This window comes from Pongo abelii, chromosome 22 (assembly GCF_028885655.2).
Source record: "Pongo abelii isolate AG06213 chromosome 22, NHGRI_mPonAbe1-v2.0_pri, whole genome shotgun sequence".
NCBI lineage: Eukaryota > Metazoa > Chordata > Mammalia > Primates > Hominidae > Pongo > Pongo abelii.
Window position 1 is genome coordinate 34374463 of NC_072007.2, and position 10526 is coordinate 34384988.

General features: G+C 35.4%; 1 long non-coding RNA gene across 1 annotated transcript; it reads right to left on the minus strand.

Moving 5' to 3' along the window:
• Nucleotides 1–4672: 4672 nt before the first annotated feature.
• On the minus strand, nucleotides 4673–9319 carry LOC129052429 (uncharacterized). The gene is made up of 2 exons (XR_008517458.2): nucleotides 7217–9319; nucleotides 4673–5231 (listed from the first exon to the last, which is right to left on the minus strand). It is a non-coding gene; the product is annotated as an uncharacterized LOC129052429 (long non-coding RNA).
• Nucleotides 9320–10526: the final 1207 nt, after the last annotated feature.

A 10526-nucleotide genomic window follows, 5' to 3' on the forward strand; every position in this document is an offset into this window, starting at 1 on the left:
ACTACTCATAAAATAATAGCTATATCAATAATGGAATTAAATGAGTGTAATTTATTTTACAGATCAATCTCTGTGGGTTACATTAGCTAAAGACAAATATTTATTTGCAAGTTTTTTTTCTAATATCAGTGTAATGAAGAACTAAATTGTACAAGACTATACAAAAATATTTAAGACTTTTTTTATATAGATCACTGTGAAAGCATTCCCATCTTTCATTGCTATTTTTTTATTACTATTAATTTTTATAATTCACAACTTTTACTTTACTATTCTTCAATATGGTACTTAATTGCAATTGGCTACTTAAATAAACTTTATACATACGAAACAAAACCAAACCAAATGATAAGGTTGTGGGCCATGAATTTTTTTATTATTTTGTCTGGATTAATTCAAGGTACGCCTCAGTAGCAGTTTCTTACTCAAGACACTGAAGGTAGAAAATAATTGTTATTTCCAGTACCTAATTCCAACATAAACTGGCAGGCAGGAATAAAGTTAAGTCTTCTGATTGAGAGGCAACGAGTTAGTAATAGTGTTTGCTCAGTTCCTTATAAATGAGGATTACTGTTTTAACTGTGGCTCACGCCTGTAATCCCAACAATTTGGGAGGCCGAGGCGGGCAGATCACGAGGTCAGGAGATCGAGACCATCCTGGCTAACACGGTGAAACTCTGTCTCTACTAAAAATACAAAAAATTAGCTAGGCATGGTGGCTGGCGCGTGTAGTCCCAGCCACTCGAGAGGCTGAGGCAGGAGAATGGCGTGAACACGGGAGGCGAAGCTTGCAGTGAGCCGAGATCGCACCACTGCACTCCAGCCTGGGCGACAGAGCGAGACTCCGTCTCAAAAAACAAAAAACAAACAAAAAAAATCTTTGCCTCTAGAGGAAAACATTCTACTTCATTTTTTTTGTAGACCTAATGTAGCTAATCATCTTAAATGTGAGCTGTTAGATGAGAACTTTTACATATTAAAAATCAAGTATTTTTCAATCAGTTGATAATCACTTTCCTGCTCTCTGTAGGTGACTATTAATTTATTGGTTTGAAATAATATGAGACAGTTGGCAGACAATAATAGTAACGTAAGCAATTCTCCTCAAGAAAAAAGAGCTTTGTAAATATGAGATTGTTTCTCTCCATTTCAGTATAAGATATTTAATTCCTCATAGTCTTATTAATTGCACTGTTAATCTTTTGATATAACTTCTTTTAAAAAATTAAAACAATAAAAAATAGAATTCTATTACTACTAATAATAAATCAGAAAGCTTTAAATTACTATAAATATATACTATAGTATGCAAAAGTGTACTACATGCTATACGTTTCTCATGCTTTTACTGAGAAATAGTCCTTTATAAAAACAAATAGAAGGGTGTTTCATTCCTTTAATAATTTATTGTCATAACTTCAATGGTTGTATCTTAGCTGCAACAAGATGGAATGACAAAGGCCTGTTAATGCAATACAATAAGGAAGTCATGTGTGGCCTTTGTCACAGAATATCAAACACATGTCCTTCGGGCCAAATTTGAATAACGTGTTGCCTAGCAAAGTGCTGTGCTTTGCTTTGCTTTATCCTAGTGCTATGCTTTATTCTTTTTCAGAATTTCTTTCAAAAACCCATTGCCTGACCTTAATCCAACCTCCATCCTTGAGTCCCAACAGCCTGCTCTCTCAAGAAACTTTGTGCACACACTGAACTCCCTGCTATTCTTATTCACATTCTAAGACACTTTCCAGGGACAGGGATTATTTTCATCTTCAAGTCAAGATGTGTCTTTGAAATCCAGAAGACTTGAGGAAGCATTGGAGACAATGCAGTTTTCCAAGAGGAGAGTTAATGGAATGAGGAGTGGCTCATAAACGTGAGAAAGTAAAATGACTAAGTTCTCAAGAATGAGAGCAAGTTAGCAGGGTCAACTTTATTCTAAATGAGTATTTTATATGATTTCACTAGTGGAAATCTTTTAGAGAGTGAGTGTCAATATAGAGTGAAGTAATGAATAGATTTTCTCATCAACAATGAAATAATATGAGGAATTTTAGAAAGCACAAAACATATAAAATTTACTACAAATCATCTAAAATACATATAAAAATCATAAGTCCAAAATTTCAATTTGAAAAATGATCAAATGTTGGTTGGAAAAAATTTTATCTTAATTGTTTAATAACCTTAATTTTTAAATTTTTAATTAATTATTTTATTGGAGTTATAAAACATTCATATGTCATTTTGTAATAATATTGTACTATATGGCTGTCCTAGTCCATTTACTGTTGCTTACAACAGACTCCCTGTAACTAGGTAATTTATAAAGGAAAGGAGTTTGTTTCTTACACTTATGGGGGCTGAGAAGTCCAAGATCCCAGGACTGCTTATGGTGATGGTCTTGTTTTTCCAGGACTTGTAGGTCAATAAGTCTGAAATGACTAATGTTGAATTTTAGTTGAAGTCACTAGAGCATAATGAAGATTCAACTGAAGGATTGCCTGCATCACCATCTTTAACTTTAGATGACAGATTTGTGCACTCTTCTCAGTTATGTTGTGTGGCTAATATTTAATAAGAAAGCTAATGGCATTTGGAATCTTGTATCAGGGCTCTAATGCCAACAGCTGTAGCTGTGATTCCTTTCACCCATGTGTATATGATCGGCACTCTGTACTATAGGAAGCTCCTTAAGAACTGCCTAAGAGCAAGGTACTTATTCTCTGTATCCCTAGCAAACATACCATGTATGGAAATGGAAAGCACTCAACCAATTTATAAATAAAAGAATAAATGAATGAATGATTATGGATCTTGTTAGAGATTTCATTAGTTTCATGAATATCATACCTATAATGATACCTAGCAATAGACTTCCTAGAATAGTACATTTTAAATTCAGACTATAATTAATGAACATTAACTTTTAAGTTGTGCTGATTAAACATAAGCAATTATAATAATATTTTATGAAAATTTCCAGAATACATTTTAAATTCAGATTAAAATTAATAAATATAACTCTATTAGTTGTATTGATTAAACACAGACTAATATAATACAACTTTATGAAAGGCGTCATGAAAGTACTTATCACATTTAACATGTAAATTTCTTCTGCTGTTTACAGCCATGCGAAGTAATGTATGTTTGACACTTCATATGACACTTCAGAATTGCACTTTGTAATGCAATATTTTGATTGACATATAACTGCAAATAAAGACTAAATGATTACAAGAGAAAAAAAGTGACAGATACTCCAGCCTGCTTTACTCAGCCATGTTAGCAACAGCTAACCCGGAAACTTTTAAATGATGATAGAGTAGAAATAAAACAGAATTCTGGTCCCCATATAAGAAATGAGAGATCAAGAAGGGAAATATCACATTGATTGGAAAAATACCACTTTAAAAGTATTTTATGGTTTCTTTATTTCTGATTATGAAAAAAAAGGCTTGGCTTAAGATAATGGAATATAAAGAACATTGCTGCTTTCCTCTCTCAAAAAACACCTTCAGATACCAAGAAGACAAGAAAAAAAATGCAAATTAATAGTTCACAAAATAAGGAAATATTTTTAACCTAAAGCTGCAACATATGATGAAGAGCTGCCAAATAACATAAGGCTTCAAGAAGTGATGCAAAAGATGGCCAAGGAGACGTCTGCAGCTGCAGGCCTCAGGGATAACTCAGTTTTGCAATAGCTATGATTTCTTGCTTTAAGTAATAGTAAGGAGAACTGCCGTCTGATGTATGAAACTTTCTCTGTCTGGTTTGCAACCATATAGAAGTGGTGGAAATGTGTGTTGGAAAGAGAGATAACCTAGGTGTCATGGTTAATACTGTCAATTTGATTGGATCGAAGGATGCAAAGTGTTATTCGTGAGTGTGTCTGTAAGGGTGTTGCCAAAGGAGATTAACATTTGAGTCAGTGCATTGGGAAAGCAGACCCATGCTCAATCTGGGTGGGCACAATCTAATCAGCAGCCAGCAGACCCAGAATAAAATACAGGCAGAAGAATGTGGAAAAATTAGACTGACTAAACCTCCCTGCCTACATCTTTCTCCCATGCTAGAGGCTTCCTGCCCTCAAACACTGGACTCCAAGTTCTTCAGCTTTGGAACTTGGACTGGCTTCCTTGATCCTCAGCTTGCAGATGGCTTATTGTGAGACCTTGTAATCATGTGAGTTAATACTCTTTAATAAACTCCTAAAGGGGAGTTTATTAAACTCCCCTTTATTGATGTTTATATATATACATCAATCCTATTAGTTCTGTCCTTCTAGAGAACCCTAATACACTAGGTACACCATGTTTCTTACAAACATTCTGCCTGTGAGAAGCCCTTTCTCTGCTAATTTTTGTTGGATGAGGAAGGATGAAGAAAACAATAAGTTACAGATCTTAATGGGAAATCGATATATTTGGCTACATAAAAATTGGTATTTATGATTTTTTTAAAAAATCTCCCAAATAATTATAAATAATATGCTAGAAAGCAATTGTAATGAATATAAAACACATTCACACATCCTTAATACAAAAGCTATTTAAAATATTAAATATTTTACCTTTAAATAGATGTAAGTCAAAATATGTGAATATTTTGCAGAAAAATTCACCAAATTAATAACTGTCTATAATATCAACAATAAACACAAAAATGAAATTTGCCTTTTTATTAAACAATTTTAGAAATGTTAATAAAGTAAATATATTATTTGCTGGTGAGTGGATCATATAATGGACACTTCTATAGCTCTCAGATGTATTATTGTATACACAATGAGAAAACATCAATATAACATTTCTGGATGAAAATGTAGCAATGCAAACAATTATCAAAGGATTAATAAATTGATACAGCATAGAACATCATAACAGACAGTGTATAGAAGAAAAAACATAAAATTACTAGAAGTAAATGTAAAAGCACCATCTAGCATGGTAGCTCATTCCTGTAATCCCAGTGCTTTTGGAGATGGAAGCCGGAGAAACACTTGAGACCAGGTGTTTGAGACCAGCCTGGGCAACATAGTGAGACTTCATTTCTACACAAAATTTTAAAATTAACTAGGTGTGGTGGCACACATTTGTAGTCTTAGCTATTCAGGAGGCTGAGGCAGAAGGATTGCTTGAGCCTAGAAGTTCAAGGCTGCAAGGAGCTATGATTGCACCACTGCACTCCAACCCAGGTGACAGAGCAAGACCTTGTCTCTAAAACTAAAAAAAAATAAAAAAATAAAACAAGTTAGAAAAAGAGTACACGTTAGGCAGTCTCTGCATTAGTTGATGACTGATGTAACATGGGACATTCCTGCAATGTATATATACTTAAAGCAAGGTATATATTGCCCTCGCCCCTCCTCTACCACTCAGAGGTAAACCCTCTCCTAAAATTCCCTCCAGTCGGTATATTGGTGATCAGTCACAAAGTAAAGAAAAGGAGTGAAATTTGCATGTTTTATAATCTCTGGAGGTAGAGTTTGATGGCAAATATTGACAAATTAGGTGAGAAAGGCAAAGATCAGTAAAGAAACCAGTAAAAATTTCCAAAAAAACTGGAATTTCCTCTTGGGTCACTAGTGTCAATCATAAAGGAAGGAAAGGCCAAAATAAGTAGTTCAATAATGGACTGAGGTAGCACATTTTAAACTTTTGAACCATTTTTATAAAGTAAAACATGCCATTTAACCTAACTATGATATTACTTTTACATTTCGAGTTACTTTCATAGAATGACATCCGTTGTTTCTGAACACTGGATGCACTTTATCTGAAGTAACCTAACATTAAATGCATCAGTACTGATTGATTGTTTGTTTAAATCATTGTTATTAGTAATCTAATTATTTGACCTCAATTACCTTTGTTATTTAGGCATGAGTGATATTTGATAAGGGATGCAAAAAGTTGACGGTTTTTGAACCAAAAATCTATCTTTAGGAAACTTCCAGAAATGTAGACAAATACTGAGATTTAACAAAATGCTGTTTAAATAATAATAAAAATTAAAATGATCTCACAGATTTGTTAGCATGGCCATTATAAAAAAGTCAGAAAATCATAAGCATTTGTGAGGATGTAGAGAAATTAGAACCTTCGTCTACTCTTGGTGAGAATGTCAAATGATGCAGTGACTATGAAACACAATATAGAGCTTCCTCAAAACATTAAAAATAGAACTACCATATCAGCCAGCAATCCCACTTATGGGTATTTATCCAAAATAATTGAAATCAGAATATCAAAGAGATATTTGCACTCACGTATTTATTGCAGCTTTATTCACAATAGCCAAAAAGTAGAAACAAAGTATCAACAGATGAGTGAATCAAAAATAATGTGAGATATATATATATATACACACACAATGGTCTATTATTCACCCATGAAAACAAGAAAGTCCTGTAATATGCTGCAACATAGATGAACTTTGAAAACATCACGCAATGTGAGTTAATCATTTCACATATCTGAGATGACTAAAGTAGTCAAACTCATGAAAGCAGGGGATTGAGTGGTGGTTGCCAGGGGCTGAGAGAAGGGAGTAAAGGGGAGTTGCTGTTCAATTCTTATAAAGTTTGCTAAAGTTACGCAAGATGAAAAAAATTTAGAGATCTGTTGTACGACATTGTGTTTATAGTTAACAATCCTGTGCTAAAAATGTGTACATGTGTTGAGTGTAGAGCTCATGATTGCTTTTTGTTTTTGTTTTTGTTTTTGAGACAGGGTAGCAGTCTGTCACACAGACTAGAGTGTTGGGTTGTGATCTGGTGTGATTGTGGCTCACCGAAGCCTGGATCTCCCAGGCTAAAGTGATCCTCCCATCTCAGGCTCCCAAGTAGCAGGGACTATAAGTGCATGCTACCATGCCTGGTTATTTAAAAAAAAAAAAAAATTTGTAGAGACAGAGTCTCACTATATTGTGCAGGCTGGTCTCAAACTCCTGGACTCCAGCAATCCTCTTGTCTCAGCCTCCCAAAGTGCTGAAATTACAGTTGGGACCTATGGTGTCTAGCCAAAGTTTTGCTTTTTTTTTTTTTTTCCGCACAATAAAGAAAGGTGAATGAGAATGGGAAAATACATTGCGTTTTGTTAACTGGATGGACTGTTATACAGACATAAATTCCATGTATTTGAAAAAATTTTTGTCACAGAAAAAAATGAACATTAAAAGTAAATGAAATTAATAATAAAAATAGTACCTATGGTATTACAGGTTTCTTCTTTGGCTTTCTGTCTTGTTGAACTGCCTAGTGCTATCAGTAGAGTATATAGTCCCCCACTCGAATTGTGTTGCTATCTCTCATTTCTTAGGTCTGGTAGTAATTGTTTTATAAATTTGGGAGCTCCAGAGCTAGGTGCATATATATTTAGGACTGTGATAATTTCCTGTTGGATTAGTCCTTTTATCATTATATAATGTCCCTCCTTGTCTTTTTTAACTGGTGTTGTTTCAAAGTTCTTTTTGTTTTGTTTTGTTTTTTTCTGATACTGGTGTCCATTTGCATGGAATATCTTTTACCACTCATTTACCTTAAGTTTATGTGTCAAGTGAGTCTCTTGAAGACAGCAGATGGTTGGTGAATTCTTATCCATTCTGCCATTTTGTATCTTTTAAGTGGAGTATTTAGGCCATTTACAGTCAACATTAGTATGGAGATGTAAGGTACTATTCTATTCATCATGCTAGTTGTTTACTGAATACCTTCTTTTTTTCACTGTGTTGTTATTTTATAGGTCCTGTGATATTTATGCTTTACACTTATTCTATTTTGGTGTATTTTTAGATTTGTTTCAAAATTTAGAGCTCTTTTTAGCAGTTCTTGTAGTGCTGGTTTAGTAGTGGCAAATTCTCTTAGCATTTGTTTGCTTGAAAAACACTACCTTTTCTTCATTTATGAAGCTAGTTTCCCTGTACACAAAATTCTTGGCTGATAACTGTTTTGTTTAAGGAGGCTAAGGACAGGACCCCAATTCCTTCTAGCTTCTAGCATTTCTGTTGAGAAACATGCTGTTAATCTGATAGGTTTTCCTTTATGTTACCTGACACTTTTGCCTCACAGTGCTTAAGATTCTTTTCTTCATCTTAACTTCAGATGACCTGATGAGTGGGTGCCTAAGTGATGATCTTTTGGGGATGAATTTCCCAGGTGTTCTTTGAGCTTCTTGTATTTGGATGTCTAGATCTCTAGCAAGGCTATGAATGTTTACCTTGATTATTCTCTCAAATATGTTTTCCAAACTTTTAGATTTCTCTTCTTCCTCAAGAGCACCAATTTTTATTAGTTGTGGTCATTTAACATAATTTCAAAATGTCTTAGAGGCTTTGCTCATGTTTTTAATATTCTTTTTTGTCTATTTTGGATTGTGTTAATTTGAAAGCCTTCTTTTTGAGCTCTGGAGTTCTTTCTTCTATTTGTTCTATTCTATTGCTGAGACTTTTCAGTGCATTTTGCAATTCTCTAAGTGTGTCCTTCATTTTCAGAAGTTGTGATTGTTTTTTATTTCTGCTATTTCACTGAAGGTTTTTCCATTCATATACTGTGTCTTTTTTTTATTTCTTTAAGTTGGTCTTCACCTTTCTCTGGTGCTTTATTGATTGGCTTAATCGCTTACCTTTCAATATTTTTTCTGGCAATTTAGATACTTTGTCTTGGTTTGGATCTGTTGCTGGTGAGCTAGTGTGATCTTTGGGGGGCATTAAAGAACCTTGTTTCATCACATCATCAGAATTGATTTTCTGGTTCCTTCTCATTGGGGTAGACTATGTCAGAGGGAAAATCTGGAACTCAAGTGCTGCTGTTCAGACTCTTTTGTGCCATAGGGTGCTTTCTTGATGTGATGCTTTCTCCTTTCCCCTATGAATGGGGCTTCGTGAGAGCCAAACCACAGTGATCGTTATTTCTCTTCTGGATCTAGCCACCCTGCAGAGCTACTGGGCTCCAGGCTTGTACTAAGTGAGTGTCTGCAAAGAGTCTTGTGATGTGATCTGTCTTCAGGTCTCTCAGCTATGAATACCAGCACCTGCTCTGGTGGAAGTAGCAGGAGAGTGAAGCGGACCCTGTGAGGGTCCTTGGTTTTATTTTTGTTAAGTGCACTGCTTTTGTGTTGGTTGGCCTCCAGCCAGAAGGTGGCGCTTTTGAGAGTGCATCAGCTGCTGTAGTATGAGGAGGATCACGTGGTGGACAGGGACCTAGAACTCCCAAGAGATTACGAGCTTTGTCATCAGCTACCAGGGCAGATAGAGAAAAACCATCAGGTAGAGGCAGGGTTAGGCATGTCTGAACTCAGATTTTCCTTGGGTGATGCTCACTGCGGCTGCTGTGGGGTATGGGGGTGTGGTTCCCAGGCCAGTGAAGTCATATTCTCAGGAGCATTATGGCTGCCTCTGTTGCATCATACAGGTCGCTAGGGAAGTGGGGAAAAGCTGACAGCCACATGCCTCACCCGGCTGCCATGCTGCCCACAGCCAGAAAGGCTGGTCTTACACCTATTGTGCCCCCACAACAGCACCAAGTTTATTTCCAAGCGGCTGGTAAGCAGGGCTGAGAACGTGCCCCAGGCTACAAGCCTCCCAGCTGAGAAAGCAAGCCAACTCACAGTTTCTCAGGCATCCCATGGAGCCTGCAGAGGCAATCCACATCCTTCAAAGGGTCCGTGGATTCTTTCTGCTTTCCTGGTATGTTCCTGTGGTAGTTCTTGAAGTGAAAGTTCACAGTGTGGGTCTGCACACTTTGCTTTTTCTATCTGAGTGCGAGCTGCCAGTTAGTCCTGTCTCCTATCCCCCATTTTGCCTCGTCTTTTTAATTCAATACTTTATAAATAATGTGCTTAAACTCATCTAGGTTTCTACTGGAGGGTATTCCTGAGCAAACAAAAGTAAAATGTTTTAGTGTCAATTGTGCATTTAAGATGATTTATAACTCCAATTGCAATAAAAATATTTTGCATATAGATAGTAGATTTTAGAAATAAGGTTGTCTTTAAGATACACTTCAGTTGCTGGCTTTTTTCATTAACAGTATTTAAGCCAGCAATAAATACATTCCTTAAGTCATTAATGCCCTGGAGTTTGACAAAGAAATAACCTAAATTTGGGAGAGTTTGACATCTTATTGAGATTGATAAATGTTAACCAACAATGTGCTTCCTTTTGACAACTGTGACCTTCTTTTTCGCTGACTTCAAATCATAACTAATGGGAAGGCCTTAGTAAGCTGAAATAATGAAAGCTGATTTATTTGGCCTTGGTCTAGGTTAGATACTAAATATCCAGGCAAGAGATCCCAGGGGCAAGGCATAAACTAAAAATTAAAATGTGAAATCAAATGGCAGAAAAGAATCCAGACAGTGTTCATAAAGAGACTGTTTTTATATAATCATAGGACTGGAAAAATGTAATTTGGAACATTAATTTTATGCTTATATTTTCTCAATCATGTAATTTTTTATTGCTCTTAGTTTTCTGTAAAGTCTGTTTGCATCAATATAATTCAATTATTTAAAACATTT